At 38.7% G+C, this 21,719-nt stretch overlaps 1 protein-coding gene across 1 annotated transcript in view; it reads right to left on the reverse strand.

Annotated features, from left to right (window-relative positions):
- Positions 1 to 2,429: 2,429 nt before the first annotated feature.
- Positions 2,430 to 21,719, reverse strand: part of LOC150087613 (ras-related protein Rab-14-like) — a 154,402-nt gene continuing 135,112 nt past the window's right edge. The window contains exon 9 of the mRNA XM_090369886.1: positions 2,430 to 2,973. The gene's annotated coding sequence lies outside the window, so the exon portion shown is untranslated. The remainder of the gene's footprint in view (positions 2,974 to 21,719) is intronic.

The raw sequence follows: 21,719 nt of genomic DNA on the forward strand, positions 1-21,719 counted from the left end.
TGATAACATCTGCATGTATCTTTGCACCTATTATATTTAAGTGGCAGATTCCAGTTTCTACACTAATGCAAAAACAGTGTATCTCATTCCTGTAAAAAAAAAAAAAATGTTAATAGATTCTGTTAAAAAGTATGGATCCTACTTGTTAACAGGAGAGTTAACAAGTAGGATCCATACTTACCACCAGTTTTCACACTTGGCATACATACAGGCATGCATACATACATACATACATACAAGCTCAGTTATGTTCTGACCCTCTTCATTAAAGAAAATACCACCAGTTTCCCTAACAACTGACAATTCCCCTCTAAAATTACCTAGTTTGATGCTCTCAGCACCTGATGATCCATTCACTGGTGAGCTCCAGATTTATTACTCTCTGGAGGCATCTATTCTAGTCATTTTATGTTAGAAGCAAAACAGAATTTAAAACATACTAAAATCACTGTATCTGTACACATATCAAAGTCACCTTTATAACAGTTTGGCTTTATTTGTATGTTTTTCAATGTATGAAAGCTACATCTAAGAAACAGTCACTAGTTAATGTAGCAGGATCCTTCCAAATGTATGCTGTTTTACAACAAGAAAAACTAAAAACCATTTCAAAGAGATATGCAGTCCACATAACATGACTAAGAAACAGGATGACAAGGCAGAACACAAAACATAATCTCACTAAATGATACAGGATATTGCAATCTTATATACAGAAATGAAGTGAAAATAATGAACTTGACATGGCATATACAGTTACCAAAGAAGCTGCTGTAGTGATAATAAAATTAAGCTTATCATGATGTACTTTAGGCATCAGAACAACTGTGAACATAGTTGCAACACCCACAAGTCTATAAAATACTCTCAGCAGTTTAGATTTCATTTTGTCTATGGCATCATATTTTGATGGATACTATCACTGAACTTCACAATACTGTGGTACAATATGCAAAATTTTGAAGAATTTTATACACTAAATTAAAATGGCCTTCGATCTTATCTGAAATTTGCTTTTGTGAATAATTTTCCTGACTAAAGAACTGCTACTGTCTGGAAGAAAAAATAATTTCCAAACTACATGGCAAATTTAGCAACAATTTTTCAGTATTACATTAATATCAGCATTAGTAATTGTAAAAATTAGTAATTAAATTACAAATTAAAAAAAAAAAAAGAGTAGAGCTGAAATTTGCAGCAATATATTATTCATTGTGAGTAAGAAATTTATAAAAAAAAAAATATTAGCACTTACCAAGACCAAAAGAGTTGACATTAATCAAAATAAAAATTTAGATACAATAAACATGAATAAACATAACTATCAAAGAGATTAGCTGTTAAATGTTTGGATGATGTGGAATCAAGAAACAAAATTCTTTGAAAAAGGAACTCCTTCCCCACAAGAAAAAAAAAAAAAAAAAAAAAAAATATATATATATATATATATCCAGAGCAAAAAGAAGACACTGACACTGTACTGCCAGTGCTATATTTTAGAATATTTTAATATTGCAATTTTGTTTTAAGAAAAATCATTTTGAACAGCTTACACTTTTTGGAAGGTTTCAGTAATGACAGTTATATTCCACAGAAAACATGGAGTACACATACATCACAAATGTATTAGGTCTAACTGTACATTCACAATCAGCTAGTTATCTTTGGTGAACATTCTCTATTTATCCAAATATACATGTCACAATCAACTATAAAATCTAATTTAATGCAGCAACATTAATTACAGAGCAATCCTATTTACTGAAGCACTGGTGATCTCAAAGATATGACTCATGAAAAGTGCAGCTCTGATGAAAGCTCATTTATGCACCGCAACATTTACATATTATACAGTGATGATTCATATCCAGCTACAGAGACTTCTCTCCCTTTGTATCAAACAGAATATTTTAGTCAGTACAAAATCCTTCATTCTTTAGTATAAACAGCAAAAATGCTTAAAGCTTTCTGAGCATTTATATTTTCAGTGAGCCATTGAGGAAAGGGGTTATTTCTGTATTTCTATAAGATAAAAGTATTATACATGTCTAGTTGATGAGAGAAAAAACATGCAATAGTAAGGGCAAGTATCAAAATATTTTTCTCAAATTTATGCACACCTGTTATGCCACATAAGTACAATTAAAAAAAAAAAAAACAATATATTATGAATCCATACTCATAACAAAATACTCCTGGAATCTTGTTACAACTACAGAAAAATAAGTTTTAATTTATTATTGGTAATTAGGTCCTTTGAGTGTTGAAAATTTTTTTAAAATTAAACAGTCATTACAACAATTGAAAAATATTTTTAGTTCTTAAAAGATAACCAATAAGACTCAAATTAAATCAATTTATAATCCAAATTTTAAATACAAAACTCATTTTAATTACATTTAAATCAAAAAGCTTTAAACACCTGCTCAGAAAATATATATCTTCACTTTTAAACAACAGCTAGGAAACATTAAAGTAACAAAATGAAAATGAAGATACTCAATGAGGGTGAGCATACCTACATATGCAACTGCAGTCAGAGTTGAAACTGCTGGAAGTTAGAATTGGTAGGAATCATACAAGAATTGCTGCATAGAAGTATTACTTTTCTTTACAGAAAATATTCAAACACACACTGTATGACTTACACATTTCAGTTGCGCTAGAATAAATAACACTCCACAGGGTGTGAAAGAAGCTTTCTGTAATATATATTGATCATCATGTTTACCATTTATAAGACTACAGATACTTTTAAATTTAATTCATTGTACAATGTTCAACATTTTAACTATCCCAAATGATCACCTATGAAAGCAGCATCAAGAAAGACAGCACCAAATTTAAAACAAAGAGTAGTTTGTCCCCATGGTAGTCCACATATGAAGATGGTGGAGAATCAGTGTGGTGGCAAGATTGATTTAAAGACCTTGTCATAGGGCTCTTCCTCTTAGAGTGCTTTAAGTTTGCAATCTGAAACAAACAGTTCAAATTAAAAAGAAACAAAAAAGAAGAAAAATATAATACAATAAAGGTTTAATGAAACTTTTTTATTTCCTCAATACATGTATTTGTTTTTACTTATTGGTAATTTCTGATTCTATGCATTCATATCATAATACAATCTTGAAATACTACAACGGTCCAGGTCACAACGTATTATATTAAAAAGATAAGATTTTAATAAAAATAGAAAAGATCAGTCCTATATATATGATCAACTGAGTTCTATTAGGTAATGAAACTCATGAAAAGTCTTCTGTTTTAACCTTGCCATATTTCACATATAGTGAGACTAAAATTTATTTCTCTAATTCGGTATCAATTTAATCAGCAAATCAGTGACCTAAAACAAAGCTTTTAGCTCAAGACCACAGCATATTTATTAATATTACTTTTCTTTTTTAATCATTACACTGAACTAAAATTTGAACATATTTAATCTAACATACCTTTGACCATGTTATAAATCACTAATTTCATTAATCAACTTATACATCATTAAATTTAAATTATGTAAAAAGATTTTTAACTTGCTAGATACAGTGAGAGTGTTGGTATAGTACAAGGATGGAACCAGCCCTTATGATGGGCACGGGAAGGAACCAAAATAAGAAAATTCTTCTGTTTAACAAATACTACAGAAGAACATGCTTTTTGAATAATGTTGAGGGGGGGGGGTATTTACCTCAATTACCCTCACTTTGCATTTAACCTTGCTGTGGTAAGTTTGAGATTATAGTTTACTTCAATATCACTCATGGTTGGATTGTTACTGCCTCGTCTTTTCATTAATACGGAAGAGAAAACTTCCACTCAAAAAAAAAAAAAAAAAAAGTAATCAAGAGCGTAACCAGATAATATAGCAAATATTAAAATAGAGAGGGTCAAAAAAGTCATAAACAAGAAATATAAATGTTCATTGTTAAACTGCAATGTGTTTTAAATTTTGAAAGGATTTTGAAAAGCAACAAAAATTTAAAGAAGGATGTAGAGCTCCTGAAATGGGTAAAGAGACAGGCAACAAGATTAGTGAGGAGAACACTAATCTTGTGTTCTCACAACAAAATTAGTGGGGAGGGTGCTGACTCTCTTTAAAAATTACAGCTGTGAATTACAGGCTCCGAAAAAGCGATAATTGTTTGCCTTTTTATTTACATAATTGTTATTTTATATTGTACTTTATACGTAGTCTTATAGTTCTAGTTACGCTGGTTATTTTTATTTTTAATTTAGATAAAGAGTTTTTGTAGATTACTATTTAATATACGTTAACCGTTATTTCGTTCGAATCTTGCAGCCATTGTTTTTGTATGGAGTGGGAGGGAATTCAAATTTTTAATTGTGTTAATTAGGTAGCTCTAACGTATAATTATATAGCGTAATACACATCACTGTTTCTATTAGTTAGCGTAATATTGACATTTAATTAATTAAATTTATTGATCTTATTAATTTAAAATATCAGACTAGAGCAGCAAAGCAACAGGAGCAAAGTGGTAGGAGTGTTGTGACTCGGGGGGGATTCTGAAACGCATCACAGCCTAAAAAAATGTGCAACTTGTGAAATGTTTACCGAACTCTCTGGAACAGAACATGATATTGCCATGGGGGATGTCTTTGTGTGTGCGCGATGTAAGGAGTGTAAGGAAATCAGGCGACAACTCAGCCTTGTTATGGGCCTATATGAGAGCATGAAGGACAGGGTGGATGCCCTCGAAGGATTTAAATTAAGGGGCCCATCAAGCTCTCAGCTGCCCACATCAACACCAGAGCTTGCACTTGGTCACTGCATGACACAGCGGCAACCCCAAGGCAGAATGCACTGGTCCCACAGGAACTAGTACTTGTTGGTGACTATTGTCAGGGAAACGGGGAACACACTATGTAAAAAACGATAGGTGGAACGGGACCAGGGTTTGTTCTGCCAGGGGCAAAGGTTGATGACGTCGTAGAGCGGATATCATCTTTTAAGGGCACAAAAGGTGATATAGTTGTACATGTTGGCACTAATGATATTAAGAGTAGGAGACCGGCAGAATTACTTAACAAGTACAGGTCACTGTTGAACAAAAGCCATGAATTAGTGTTAAATTTGAAAGTGTCTGCAATTCTGCCCAGACACGATAGGAGGGAGTATATGATAAGAGCCTTGTCGATCAATTCGGCCCTGGAAAGATTGTGCAAGGCTCAAGGGATAGAATTTTTTTCAGCCTGGTCTGTACTTGTTAACAGGAGAGACTGCTTCTACAGGGATGGGATACACTTAAATAGAAACATTGCAAGAATATTTGCTGTTGCTATCAAGACAGTGTTAGGTGGGTCGGAAAACAAGGACTAATAGCTTAACAGTAGCCGCAGGCAGAGGTGAAGGTTTTTGCACAACTTCTATTAGAATAGAAGCGACATGGAGCGAGGGGTGTCGGGGGGGGGGTTCAGGGCCGGATGGCAGTCATTGTGAAATAGGTGGGTATATGGGATGTGTTAGGGTAACTAGGAATAGGCACATGTATACCAATGCTAGAAGTATAGTAAATAAATTTGATGAATTTGAAGTGTCAGTCAAGACATCAAAGGCGGATACTGTTGGGATAGCAGAGACATGGTGTCACACAGATATAAGGAATGCAGAACTGGAATTTGGGGAGTACAATGTGTACAAAAGGATAGACGGGATAGGAAGGGATGAGGTGTTATGCTGTTAATTAAGAAAAACATAAAATCAAAAATAAGAGTACGATTGTGTTATAGGCCTAATGACTCAAATGAGTACAATAAACAACTGTAGAGAGAAATAGAGTGGGCTAGTAAATCAGAATGTCCTATAATGGGGGATTTTAACTTCCCAGACACTGACTGGAACTTGTGGGTTGGTCACTCACACACTAGTCGGGCTTTTGTGGATTTATTGGATGATTGTTTCTGCAGAAGCATATTCGAGAGGCAACCAGAGAGAGTAATACTCTTGATCTGGTAATCAGCAGTGATCATTCGTGTATTAAGAATTTGCAGTTAAAGGAACCACTAGGTGGCAGTGATCACAGTATACTGATGTGGGATTTACTTAAAAGATTTAATTACCATCAGGGGTAAAGGAAAGGGTTTTTGCTTCCGGTAAGGTGAGTACAGTGGTCCCAGAAGGTTTTTAAATTCTGTACAGTGGGATCAACTGACGATGTTACCAAGAGTAAATTCTAAGTGGGAAGCATTCAAGGAATTAATCGTGGATGCTACAAAAAGTTTCTTACCTATTAATAAATATTGTTCAAGATTTAGGCCTAAATGGTTAACAAATGAACTAATGAGACTCTTAACAGAGAAGAAAAATGCATGGGATGCATATAAATTATCAAGCGACTCAGAAGCTTATGGCAGATACAAGCTAGTCTGTAATCAGGTCACAAAGGAGGTTAGGCAGGCGAAGGCAGATAACAAGAAATCTTTGGCAAAAGATGCTAAGAAAAACAGCAAGGATTTCTTTATTTATATTAGTAGAGGCATATGATGCAAGAAAGCAAGTTTATGCAGCATCAGCCAGTAAAAAAAAAAAAAAAAAAAAACTTCCACTTCACCCCTCCGTTCTTTCAAAATACCTATCCAGCTGAGCCTTAAATTTATTTAGGCTATCAACTTCCACAAGGGATGGAAGTCTGTTCCACCAACCAACTACCCGCTGGCTAAAGGCAAATTTCCGCACATCTATTCTACATCTGTCTTTCATCAATTTGAATTTATGCCCTCTCAGGTGATTATTCTAAGCAAGAGGAAGAATCCCATCAGCATTGAGCATGCTCAAACCATTCAATGCTTTATACACCTCTATCTCACCTCGCAGATGCCTAGTCACTAGACACTGTAATTTGCAAAACTTAAGCCTTTCTTCGTAAGAGCACCCCTTTGTTCCATTCACTAATCTTGTTGCCCTTCTCTGTACTCGTTCCAGCAGCTCTACATCCTTCTTGAAATGAGGCCTCCAGACCTGTATACAGTACTCTAGGTGTGGCTTGACCATTGCCTTATACAATGGAATAATCACCTCCTTATCCCTGCTGGAAAAATTCCTGTATATCATTGACAATACTCCATGAGCTACTCTTGCAGCCCGTCTGCACTGCTCAGAGAACTTCATATCTGTCTGCACAATTACCCACAGGTCCTTTTCATTCTCTACCACTGTCAGTGTAGTACCACAGAGTTGATACGTTACTCTGGGGTTGCTGTTTCCCATGTGTAGTACTTTACATTTGTCAATGTTAAACTTCATTTGCAACCTCTCAGCCCACCTGCTCAACCTTTCCAGATCCTGTTGCAGCAGCATAGTGTCAGTAGTGTCCTTGACAACCCTGCCAACCTTCATATCGTCTGCAAACTTGGACATTAAGCTTGATTTACCATCATCAATATTATTTATAAATACAGAAAACAATAATGGACCCAACACTGTACCCTGAGGGACTCCACTAATAACATTAGTCCACGATGAGCAGTGTCCATTGATTACCACTCTGTCTTCTCCGCCTCAACCACCCCTTTATCCATAGCAGCAATTTGCCTCCTCCTTCATGTCTTCCATGTGCAACAGTATCAAAAGCCTTTATAAGATCCAAGTATATAATATCAAAGTTATTCCCTGCATCCAGTTATTTTGTGACTGCATCATAGTATCCAATCAAATTGGTCAGGCAAGACTTTCCCTTAAAAAAACCATGCTATGTCCGAGCTATAACTGAATTCTTGTCTAGATGATCCTGCAGTGCTTCTTTAACCAGTGCCTCCATTAATTTTCCTGGAACAGAAGTTAAGCTCACAGGTCTATAATTACTTGTGTCAGCCTTTGATCCTCCTTTGTGAATTGGGGTCACATTTGCACATTTCCAGTCTATGGGTACCTCCCCTGAGTCCAAGGAAGCTCTCATAATTATGGCTAAGGGTTTGCTTACTTCCTTTGCTGCCTCCTTTAATATAACTGGATAGATCCCATCCACCCCGGGTGCCTTTCTTGTGTTTTCAGTTATTCCCTTGCTGGACGGTAAGGCACCTCTTGATCAGCAAATTTCTGAGTAGCTTCGAGACATAGTAGTTCTCGAAGTAGTAGTTCTCTAGTAATTACTATGAAACCATAGTAGTTCTCCAGGAGGCACATAAGTGGCTTAACTTGCACTGAGTCGAAGGCTGCTTTCAGATCAGAAAAACAGCATGCATAACATAGTCTTATTCCCATGCTTGAGGGTTTTCAAATTCAGAGCCTGTATGCATGTTACCGGTGATCTTTGTGAGAGCACATAATGTGTATGCTGAGGTCTCTGGGAAAGAATCTGATTGGCAACCCCTTTAAACAAGCACTTCTCCAGGCATTTGAGAAAAGGGGAGGAGATTGAAATAGGCCTATAGTCAGCAGTAGAGGTCGGATTCTGCACCTTTGGAATTGGGATGACTCTTAGCCAAGCATTTGGGACGACTCCCTGTTGTAAAATTCTATTAAACAACTTTGTCAGCTCGTTGCTGATGAAGTAGTAGGCAACTTTAAGGCAAAAGGTGGGAATAGAATCACTTCCCATCTTTGATTAGCTCCTCTTCACTAATTGGCGCCTCCATAGCCAGGTGGGAAGGAGCAGCAGTGTGTAGCACACGCTTCTTGATTAGACCGGGGTTCGAGCCCGTCACCACCAAATACGGAGGATGTGGAAAGGTCAGGGAATGACCACCGCATGTCCCGGAGCAATATGGCCTTAGTTGCTAATGCTCCTAAAAACCAAATAGCTAACTAACTCTTTGCACTGTCTGTTTTGACGAACCGGGTTACATGATCGCGCCATTCGGCCCGTTCTAACGATTTTGCTGACTGGATGTGATTGGCCGACCAGGATCACTGGCCAGTTGCTATCCTCTGCTCCATGAATGAGTTTGTAGCCTGCTTCTTGGATTTCTGGAAACTATATCTGGCTATTGAGTACGCTGAGTATGATCTTTCTGTGGGTGATCTCTTGAATTGGGCATGTAGCCGCTGTTTTTCTTTAAACTAGTGCATAAGGGTACTGGACCACCACAGCTTTGAAGTGGGCAGATGACGCAAACTCTTGACATGGCCACTCTAGCAATGAAAGACAACCATTTCTGAAGCCAAAACGCAGCTTCCTCTCTATCTATTTCACTGAGAGTTTGCCAGGGGTAGAGCCTAAAGAGATCCATTGCTGTTTCAATTTTTAGGTATTTTGTATCATATACAGTTTTCCTGATCTTTTCAATCGAGATTGATTGGTTTGGTTGGTTATAGCATTCTTTCAACAGGATGAGAGAAGCTTCAATTGGCCTGTGGTCAGAGGGAAATGCCGAATTAGAACTGATTGCAGCTTCAACACTCCCATGGCTGGAAAAGATTCTCTGTAATGTGGCTTCTCCTCGAGAGGGGGGGGAACACAGATGCAATGGATGTTGAGACTCAGCAGATCCAAAATTAACTGATCGAGGAGCTTTGATGCAGCAGGCAGGGGCAGGTTGAAGTCTCCGAGAATTATTACTTTCTGGTTGCACTTGATAGAGCAGAAAAATTAGTAATGCATTGGTCTGCAATGGGTGGGGGTAAGTAAACTGTACACTAGCAACTGTAGCCCATCGACTAGATAGCAGCCCAGTGCAGCCTCAAAATCGTTACCAGGATATGCACAAGCCTTGATCAGAGGGAACTGTTGCCTTTGGCAGATTAAGACTCCGCCTCATTTCCTATCTTTCCTGTTCGCCAGAACAGACTGATAACCGATGTTGGTGGTTAAAGGCGCATCACGAAGCCAGGTTTCAGTAAGGATAACAAAGTCGTAATCCGCACTTAGAAGTATGTCAATCAGGACATTGAGCTTGTTCTTCAGGCTCCTGATGTTCTGCATGAAGCATTTCACATGTTTATCGTTGACAGGCTTGATCTGGATTAAGGATTAAGTTTCTAGGGTTCCTTTCCCTGAGGATGGTGACTGATTGTAGGTGGATTCTTCTTGAGGAGGGTGTGGAACTAGGACCCACCCTACTAGTAATGTGCATTTGTACTGATTATCAGACTTGACAAGATGATTGCAGGATATAGTCAGCATGGTGGCTGCTCTTCTTTCATTAGGTTGAAAGGTACAGACTGGTTTGCTGCCTAGCTATGCAGAGAGAGAGATGCACCCTGCCCACCTCTGGTCTCGAGATAGCATGTACCCCTGGTTGTACATTATGGTCACCAAAAGATGGCATCACCAGGAGAACTGCAGGCCAGATATCTGTGTTTAGATACCTTTCTATATTAGGATCTTTGATCTTGATCTGGAAAGAGGCATAGCTTGGATGCCTGGTGAGAACCGTGATGGAGGCACAAGGTATGTCTAGCTGCTTCAGAAGGATTTCAATTTGTTCCACCGTTGTTTCTGGGGATAGTCGACTTATAGATGGAAGTCTGTTCCGGCAATCAACTACCCGCTGGCTAAAGGCAAACTTCCACACATCTATCTATAACTGTCTTTCCTCACTTTGAATCTATGCCCCCCCCCTCGGATTCTTAATCTGAGTAAGCGGAAGAATTCCATCAGCATTGAGCCTGCTCAAATCATTCAAAGACTTTGTACACCTAAATCAGATCACCTCGCAGGTGCCTAGTCTTCAGATGCTGCAACTTACAGAATTTAAGCCTCTCCTGGTAAGAGAACCCCTTTGTTCCACTCGCCAATCTTGTTTCCTTTCTCTGTACTTGTTTTAGCAACTCTACATCCTTCCTAAAATGAGGCCTTCAGACCTGTATGCAGTACTCAAGGCATGGCCTGACCATTGCATTATACAAAGGTATAATCACCTCCTTGTCTCTGCTAGCAAAATTCCTATATATCATTGACAAAACTCCATGACCTGCTCTGGCAGCTCGTCTGCACTGCTCAGAGAACTTCATATCCGACTACACAAATATCCCAGGTCTTTTTCATTCTCCACCTCCCTGAGTGTAGTACCAGACAGTTGGTACGTTTCTCTTGGGTTATTGCTACCCATATGCAGTACTTTGCATTTGTCAATATTAAACTTCAGTTGCCACTTCTCAGCCCATCTACCTAACTTTTTTAGATCCTATTGCTGTAGCATACTGTTTATACTATCATTAACAACACTGCTAACCTTTATATCATCTGCAAACTTAGACATTAAGGCTTGTATACCTTGACTGATATACAAAACAACAATGGGTCCAGCACCGAACCCTGAGGGATTCCACTAATAACATTAGTCCAACTTATCCATTTATTTTTTTACCACCTTTATCCATTTCAGCAACTTGCCCTTAATGCCATACCGCTCCAATTTGTACAGCAGTCTTCCATGTGGAACAATATCAAAAGCTTTCTTGAAATCCTAGTGTATATCAAAATTATTTTTTGCATCCAGTTCCTTTGTGACCACATTGTGGTATCTAAGCAAATTGGTCGGAAAGACTTTCACTTAACAAACAAATTCTGTGTCTGAACTATTATTGCAGTCTTGTCTAGGTAATCCTGCATCACTTCTTTAACCAGCGACTCCATTATTTTCACCAGAACAGAAGTTAAACTACCATGGGGGTGGGGATACAAGGACTAATAGATTAACTGTAGCCACTGACAGAGGTGAAAGTGATTCTTGCACTGCTTCTATTGGAATGAGCAGAAGCCTGGAAAACAAGATGCAGGATATTTCAGAGACTGCTGGGAGTCATTGCAGTACAGGTAAACACATGGGTTGTGTTAGGGTAGCTAAGAATAGGAACAGGTGCATGTATACTTGTATGTACACCAATGCTAGGAGTTTGGTAAATAAATTTGTTGAATTTCAGGTATTGCTCAAAGCATCAAAGACTGATATTGTTGGGATGTCAGAGACGTGGTGTCACACAGAATGCAGAACTGGAATTTGGGGAGTACAACGTCTATAGAAAGGATAGACAGGATAGGAGGAGGGGTTATGCTATTAGTTAAGAAATACATAAAATCCAAGGAAGTGAAGCCAGCCGACATCGTTGGACAGTGTATAGACTCGGACTGTGACATAAGCATTGGAAGATCAAAATTGAGAGTAGGAGTGTGCTATAGCCCTAATGACTCTGATGAGTATAATAAGAAAATGTACAGAGAAATAGAGTGGGCCAGTAAACCAGAGAGTCTTATAATGGGGGATTTTAATTTACCAGATATTGACTGGAATTTGTGGGTTGGTCACTCACACACTAGCAAGGCTTTTTGGATTTATTGGATGATTGTTTTCTACATCAGCATGTTCGGGAAGCAACTAGAGAGAGTAATACTGTTGATTTGATTATCAGTAGTGATTCTTCATGCAATAGGAATCTGGAGATAAAGGAACCACTAGATGGCAGTGAACACAGTGTGCTGAAGTGGGATTTACTCAAAGAGGTAACTACCATCAGGGGTAAAGGGAAGGGTTATTGTTTTTGTAAAGGCGACTACGATGGTCGGAGACAGTATTTAAATTCTATACAGTGGGACAAACTGATGATGTTACCAACAGCAAATTCAAAATGGGAAGCATTCAAAGAACTTATCTTGAAAGCTACTAGGCTTTACATACCAACTAAGAAATATTGTTCAAGGTTTAGGCCTAAATGGATGTCAGATGAACTAATGAGACACATGGCAGAGAAGAAAAATGCATGGGATACATATAAATTAACACGTGACACAGAAGCCTATGATAGATATAAGCTGGTCTCTAACCAAGTCACAAAGGAGGTTAGGCAGGCAAAGGCATATTATGAGAAATCTTTGGTGAAGGATGCAAAGAAAAACAGCAAAGAGTTCTTTACTTATGTAAACTCTAGAAGGAAGGGGATGATTCATATTGGTCCACTTGATATCGATGGTTCAACTGTTGATGATCCTGCTCAGGTAGCTAACAAACTAAATGAATATTTTGCATTGACATTCACACATGAAAAGTTATTCAGCGAGGAGAATGCCAGAGGTGTATTCAACTCTGGCAGTAAGCTAGATAATTTTGTAATAACTGAGAGTAAAGTGGACGAGAAATTGTTGAAGATAAACACAAGAAAGGCACCTGGGGTGGATTGGATCTATCCAGTTATATTAAAGGAGGCAGCAAAGGAAGTGAGCAAACCCCTGGCCATAATTATGAGAGCTTCCTTGGACTCAGGAGAGGTACCCATAGACTGGAGATGTCCAAATGTGACCCCAAAGGAGGATTAAAGCCTGACACAAGTAATTATAGACCTGTGAGTTTAACTTCTGTTCCAGGAAAATTAATGGAGGCACTGGTTAAAGAAGCACTGCAGGATCATTTAGACAAGACTTCAGTTATAGCTCAGACACACCATAGTTTTGTTAAGGGGAAGTCGTCTTGCCTGACCAACTTGATTGGATATTATGATGCAGTCACAAAAGAACTGGATGCAGGGAATAACTTTGATATTACATACTTGGATCTTAGAAAGGCTTTTGATACTGTTGCACATGGAAGACTGCTACACAAATTGGAGCAGTGTGACATTGGAGGCAAATTGCTGCTATGGATAAAGGGGTGGTTGAGGGGGAGAAGACAGAGTGGTAATCAATGGACACTGCTCATCGTGGACTAATGTTATTAGTGGAGTCCCTCAGGGCTCAGTGTTGGGTCCATTATTGTTTTCTGTATTTATAAATGATATTGATGATGGTATATCAAGCTTAATGTCCAAGTTTGCAGATGATACAAAGGTTGGCAGGGTTGTCAAGGACACTACTGACACTATGCTGCTGCAACAGGATCTGGAAAGGTTGAGCAGATGGGCTGAGAGGTGGCAAATGAAGTTTAACATTGACAAATGTAAAGTGCTACACATGGGAAACAGCAACCCCAGAGCAACGTATCAACTCTGTGGTACTACACTGACAGTGGTAGAGAATGAAAGGGACTTGGGGGTGGTTGTGCAGGCAGATATGAAGTTCTCTGAGCAGTGCAGACGGGCTGCAAGAGTAGCTCATGGAGTATTGTCAATGATATACAGGAATTTTTCCAGCAGGGATAAGGAGGTGATTATTCCATTGTATAAGGCAATGGTCAAGCCACACCTAGAGTACTGTATACAGGTCTGGAGGCCTCATTTCAAGAAGGATGTAGAGCTGCTGGAACGAGTACAGAGAAGGGCAACAAGATTAGTGAATGGAACAAAGGGGTGCTCTTACGAAGAAAGGCTTAAGTTTTGCAAATTACAGTGTCTGGAGACTAGGCACCAGCGAGGTGATCTGATAGAGGTGTATAAAGCCTTGAATGGTTTAAGCATGCTCAATGCTGATGGGATTCTTCCTCTAGCTCAGAAAAATCACCTGAGAGGGCATAAATTCAAATTGAGGAAAGACAGATGTAGGATAGATGTGCGAAAATTTGCCTTTAGCCAGCGGGTGGTTGGTTGGTGGAACAGACTTCCATCCCTTGTGGTGGAGGTTGATAGCCTAAATAAGTTTAAGGCTCAGCTGGACAGGTATTTGGAACGAACAGAGGGGTGAAGTGGAAGTGGGTTTTTTTTTTTTTTAGCTGATGCTGCATAAGCTTGCTTTCTTGCATCAAATGCCTCTACTAATGCTAATGCTAATGCTAACTGCATCACAAAACAGGTGGAAGTCGGTATACACCAAGGTGGATCGTCGTCAGCACTGCTTTTTTCAGCAATATTTATTCCATTAATGAATGAAATATCTGCATTTATGGCCTACGCCAACGACGAGGATGTTACCTCTCAAGCCCAGCTAACACCTCACTGGACCAGGCAGAGGAATTATCGAATTCTATCATCCTGAACAAATATCTGTCCTCTTTCAGTTAATACACTACTTATTTTGGACTTAAAATAAAACCCTGAAAAGTCCAAATATATCATCTTCTCACCTAGAGCACAAGCAGACCTCAATCCAGCAGCCTCTCTGCAGCCCTTCATTGCGGGACATGTTCTCATTGCCACTCATTCAGTAAAATTCCTAGGAGTGGTAATGGACGAAAACCTAACATATAAGGAACAAATCCAGCAACTGCATTCAAGAGCATTACAGGCTTTCTGGGGTATGAAACTTGATCTCTGTAGAGCACACAACAAGGAAACAGTCAAAAAAATTTCTCCTCTACTATTTTAGTTCTATCATCAGTTATGGTATAGAAGTTTGGTCAGCTGCTCCTGTCCAGTATGAAGATACTCTGGGGTCGTCTGGAATTCTGGGTCCTAAAGTGGGCCAACAATTGGGCTCACCTACCCTATACAACATCAAAATCACAGCTCTAAATAAATCTGAGATACCACCCCGGCCCAGCACCTGGCATATGCGAGGAAGCTCACAATGGCGCTTAATCTGTGCTCTGCTGCTCTCGACTTTGTTAATATCTGGGAAATCGTAGGCTGGAAAATTCCTGGTAGAGCACTCAGAAACCTGCAGAAGCTCTCGACCTTCAAGCGACACTTCCCGAACAGCATCATCAGTGCACTGAACTCCGCAAACATTGATTTGGATGCGTGGTTCAGAGATTCTGCCTACAGAGAAGAAAGCACAAATCCACAGTGAAGTGCAGTCAGCATTCCTCCAATTGTCAGCGCAACTAGTCAACTCCCAGTGAAAATTTCCGAACTGTCTCAATGTGTTGCAGCTTGTATATAATAACTATAAAATCTATGTACTATAAATGCAATATAAGCTCTGTATAATCAATCTATTATAATAACTATAAAATCCACTGACTGCAATATTAGCTGTGTATATTGCACTGTCTATATATTCTATGTATTTGCTGTGTACCCACGTAGTTTTTATATACTGAATATAATGTGTACAGCTAATTGTAAGATTCCTCTGGTTGCCTGTAGCCGGAATCATGTCCTACAATTCTATGAATAAAGAATTTTATTATTATTATCTGTTGTTGTGGAAGTTGATAGCTTAAATAAATTTAAAGCTGCACTAGACAAACATTTGGAGTGACCAGATGGGTGAAATGAAATGGTCAAGTTTTTTTTTTTTTTTTTTTTTTGGCAGATGCTGTATAAGCTTGCTTTCTTGAATCATATGCTTCAACTAATGCTAATGTTAATGTGCATTTTAATTTCTGTTGCAGATTTTTTCAGATATAAATCAAAATTTGATATTTGCTTGTTGCGATATCATGACATAGCATGTTAATGCTATAAACAAAACCGACTGTTACTTGCAACCTGTTAGCCTACTGGTCAATCTCTGTACCACCATTTGTTAGAGAAAGTTTGAACTACAACATACCACTTCCATTTATTTTCAAACTCTCCGAACAAGCCCGCAACAGCACCACACCTTGTACATTCAACATGTGTCCAAATTCCAGTCTGGACTGGAATTTGGACCAAGGGTTTAAATGCTCCTGTTAAGCCAGGAGCATTTAAACCCTTGTTAAAGAATAAATGGGGACTGTTAACAGTTCCACATGGGTACCTCCCCAGAGCTTCGTTGGACTCAGGGGAGGTACCCACAGACTGGAGATGTGCAAATGTGACCCCAATTCACAAAGGAGGATCAAAGGCTGACACAAGTAATTATAGACCAGTGAGTTTAACTTCTGTTCCAGGAAAATTAATGGAGGCACTAGTTAAAGAAGCACTGCAGGATCATTTAGAGACAAGACTTCAGTTATAGCTCGGACACAGCATGGTTTTGTTAAGGGGAAGTCTTGCCTGACCAATTTGATTGGATACTATGATGCAGTCACAAAGGAACTGGAAGCAGGGAATAACTTTGATATTATATACTTGGATCTTAGAAAGGCTTTTGATACTGTTGCACATGGAAGACTGCTGCACAAATTGGAGCAGTGTGACACTGGAGGCAAATTGCTGCTGTGGATAAAGGGGTGGCTGAGGGGGAGAAGACAGAGAGTGGTAATCAATGGACACTGCTCGTCGTGGACTAATGTTATTAGTGGAGTCTCTCAGGGCTCAGTGTTGGATCCATTATTGTTTTCTGTATTTATAAATGATATTGATGATGGTATATCAAGCTTAATGTCGAAGTTTGCAGACGATACAAAGGTAGGCAGGGTTGTCAAGGACACTACTGACACCATGCTGCTGCAACAGGATCTGGAAAGGTTGAGCAGATGGGCTGAGAGGTGGCAAATGAAGTTTAACATTGACAAATGTAAAGTACTACATATGGGAAACAGCAACCCCAGAGCAACGTATCAACTCTGTGGTACTACACTGACAGTGGTAGAGAATGAAAGAGACCTGGGGGTGGTTGTGCAGGCAGATATGAAGTTCTCTGAGCAGTGCAGACGGGCTGCAAGAGTAGCTCATGGTGTATTGTCAATGATATATAGGAATTTTTCTATCAGGGATAAGGAGTTGACTATTCCCTTGTATAAGGCAATGGTCAGGCCACACCTAGAGTACTGTATACAGGTCTGGAGGCCTCATTTCAAGAAGGATGTAGAGCTGCTGGAACGAGTACAGAGAAGGGCAACAAGATTAGTGAATGGAAAAAAGGGGTGCTCTCGTGAAGAAAGGCTTAAGTTTTGCAAATTACAGTGTCTGGAGACTAGGCACCAGCGAGGTGATCTGATAGAGGTGTATAAAGCCTTGAATGGTTTGAGCATGCTCAATGCTGATGGGATTCTTCCTCTCGCTCAGAATAATCACCTGAGAGGGCATAAATTCAAATTGAGGAAAGACAGATGTAGGATAGACGTGCGGAAATTTGCCTTTAGCCAGCGGGTGGTTGGTTGGTGGAACAGACTTCCATCCCTTGTCGTGGAAGTTGATAGCCTAAATAAGTTTAAGGTTCAGCTGGACAGGTATTTCGAACGAACAGAGGGGTGAAGTGAAAGTGGTTTTTTTTTGTTTTTTTTTGGCTGATGCTGCATAAGCTTGCTTTCTTGCATCAAATGCCTCTACTAATGCTAATGGTTTAAAAGTAGCTTCACAAATCCACAAAACATTTTTGTCAATGGTATCAGGCTTTGTAGCATTTGTAACCCAAACCATTTGGGTCACAATCTTCTGTCTGGGTTATCCTCGTTCAAACTTTGTAGCAACATAAGATGATATAGCTTGTATTTAAGTTCCTTTATGAATACATTTAAGCTTATTTTGGTATTTTTAATTATAAACTTTGCTTAAAGATTTTATTTTTCTGCACTTCCTTCAATATCCTCTTTAACAAGTTCGGAACTAAGAGATGTTTTTGAGATACAAGAGCCACCAGGCTTTAGTAGATTGTGCACTGCTCCCACTTCATCAAACTCCTTCACAGTTTTCTTTATGGTCTTTACTGTGGATAGTTTATGTCCGAAAAACATCTTGAACTAGCATACAACTTGTGGCATTTTCATATTTTGTATGCCACAGTATACTTTTCCTACATTCAAATTATTCTGAAACAATAAAAGATAATAAACTATTTTTCAAGTAATTTATATATATTTACATGAACAGTTATTCTATAGCATTAGCATAGGCACATGATGCAAGAAAGCAAGCTTATATAGCATCAGCCACAAAAAAAAAAACCCCATCTCATTTCACCCATTCATTTGCTCCAAATGTTTGTCTAGTTCTACCTTGAATCTATTTAAACTATCAACTTTTGGGTTTTTTTTTTCTTCTTATTTTTGGCAACAGCCAAAAATAAGAAGAAAAAGAAAATTTTAAAATAAAAAAATAATTAATTAGAGGGAAGGAAATAGACAATCTATGAGGTTCTCTCCTTCCATAGGTGACCTTTGAATATCCCCAAACTGTCAGTCTCTAACAACCATGTAGGTAACTTATTCCAGTAATTCAGTGCTTTTTGACCTTTTTTTAATAACAGCACCCCTAGCAATTTATTTTGTGGAACCCCTACTCAATCTTCTGCCTGTTAGATCCGATTCTGTGTGTGTGTGTGTGTGTGTGTGTGTGTGTGTGTGTGTGTGTGTGTGTGTGTGTGTGTGTGTGTGTGTGTGTGTGTAATTTTATCCTTTATATAGAGGTACTAAATAAACATCAATTATAGATCACCACAAAATTAAATAGATACCTTACACCTTTTTATAATGAAATAAATATATAAATTTAAAAAATAATAATAAGTTTACGTAATTTAAACCCACATCTCCCCCATAACTTGAAATTATGGCCCCTAGTTCTGGAATAATTTATAACCATGATAATTTCGTCTTCATTCATTTTACTTATGCCTCTCAGAGCCTTAAACAACTCAATCAAGTTTCCATGGAAGTCACCTTAGAAGGTGCCTAGTTTCTAAGCTCTGCAAGCCACATATTCAAAGTCTTTCCTCATATGGATGCCCTTGTGCGATCTCATCAGGCAAGCTACCCATGTTTGGACCCTTTCAAACTATTGCTACAGTCCATCATAGAATTCCATGATCACTTCCTGCCATTGGTTCCTGTACTGTCAGCCCTATTATATCATCTGGTTCATGGGTGATGATCAGGTCTAGACTATTCTCTTCCCTAGTACTTTCCCTGACATGTTGATACAACTAACAAGCATCTAGTTGATTTAAAAATTTTATTCACCATTTGCAGTTTCCTTCCAATTTTCTCCAATCATTTAGAGACAAATTAAAATCACCCATAATAACACATTGATGCTTACTTGCCAATTCCATTTGCATGTAGAGGCTCTCATCATAATCTTCACAATCACCTGGTCTGTAGATTACTCCCACTCTCATTATACCTTTGCTTCCAACTATCTCACACCATACAGATTATATACTAGCATGCGAAATGTCTGAATCCTGGAAAGCTTTCGTTGCGCCCAGGCAGTTTTGATAAGAAGCATGACTGCACCACCCCTTTCTTCCCTATCTTTCCTAAATACTTTATACATACCGTACTGAAGCTCATCAAACCCTATCTCCGGGTGGCACCACATTTCCATAAGCTCTATTATGTCAGCATTATGTGTGCTACCCAGCCGTTCGAATTCACTTATTTTATTGACAACGCTTCTGATATTACTGTATAAACAATTAAGACTTAGTGTACTTGTATAGTTAACTACACTGACACACCCCTTAAAGTTATTTAAGCTTGCTTCCCCGGCATTAGCTACCAGCTCATTTGAAATGTTTCTGACCTCAGAACATCTTGCTAATATGTTCTGTTGCAGTAACAAACAAGAGCTCTTGAGGAATGTGCAAGCGTTACTTTGATGCCTTTACTTAGGACAGAGTGATGCATCAAAGATTTCTATTACCACGATCACTATCACACTAGAGAAATTTTATTTCTGAAGACTTATGAAAGGCAGCATACATGCAATACTATATTACTGCTAGAATTAAAAGCATACGGCTCCCTAAAAGCAAAACTTACCTCCTTACGGCTGACTGATGACCCAAACTGCACCTGTGGCAAGAATGAAGACTGGGCACACATTCTATATGAATGTATAATTTATGACATCCCCAGAACACAGTTAATAGCATAGATTAGCCCCCTTCCTAGGGTAGAAGAACACCGGTTCAGCATAGAAAAGATGGTCCTTCGATGATGTGGTCCTTTGTGACCACATCATAGTATCCAATCAAATTGGTCAGACAAGACTTCCCCTTAACAAACCCATGCTGTGTCCAAGCTATAAATGAAGTCTTGTCTGGATGATCCTGCAGTGCTTCTTTAACCAATGCCTCCACTAATTTCCTTGGAAGAGAAGTTAAACACATAGGTCTGTAATCACTTCTGTCACTCATTGATCCTCTTTTTTTGAATTTGGCTCACATTTGCACATCTCCAGTCCATGAGTACCTCCCCCGAGTCCAAGGAAGCTCTCATAATTATGGCTAAGGTTTACTTCCTTTGCTGCCCCCTTTAATATAACTGACCTTTAATAGTATTACTTAAGATTTCATCCACCCCCAGGTGCCTTTCTTATGTTTATCTTCAACAATTTCTCCTCCACTTTGCTCTCAGTTATTACAAAATCATCTAGCTCACTTCCACAGTTTAATTCACCTATGGCATTCCCCTCCTTGAATAACTGTGTGAATGTAGATGCAAAATACTCATTTAGTTTGTTAGCTACCTGAGATGGATCATCAACAGTTGAACCATCGATATCAAGTGGACCAATCTGATTCATCCACTTCCTTCTAGAGTTTACATAAGTAAAGAATTCTTTGCTAAAAATTTCTTGTAATCTGCCTTTGCCTGCCTAACCTCCTTTGTGACTTGGTTACTGATCAGCTTATATCTATCATAGGCTTCCTATGACAGAGAGGATGTCACCCGTTAATTTATATGTATCCCATGCATTTTTCTTCTCTACCACATGTCTCATTGGTTCATCTCAAATCCATTTAGGCCTAAACCTTGAACAATATTTCTTAGCTAGTATGAAAAGGCTAGTAGCTTCCAAGATTAATTCTTTGAATGCTTCCCATTTTGAATTGGCTGTTGGTAATATCATCAGTTGGTCCCACCATATAGAATTTAAATACTGTCTCAGTCCCTCGTAGTTGCCTTTACGAAAGCAATAACCCTTCCCTTTCCCCCCTAATGGTAGTTACCTCTTTGAGTAAATCCCACTTCAGCCCACTGTGATCACTGCCACCTAGTGGTTCCTTTATCTGCATATTCTTAAGACATGAAGAATCAGATCAAGAGTATTACTCCCTCTAGTTGCCTCCTGAACATGCTGCTGTAGAAAACAATCATACAATAAATCCACAAAAGCCTTACTAGTGCTTACTAGTGTG

This window comes from Mastigoproctus giganteus, chromosome 3 (assembly GCF_048544385.1).
Source record: "Mastigoproctus giganteus isolate SK-2022 chromosome 3, ASM4854438v1, whole genome shotgun sequence".
Taxonomy (NCBI): domain Eukaryota; kingdom Metazoa; phylum Arthropoda; class Arachnida; order Uropygi; family Thelyphonidae; genus Mastigoproctus; species Mastigoproctus giganteus.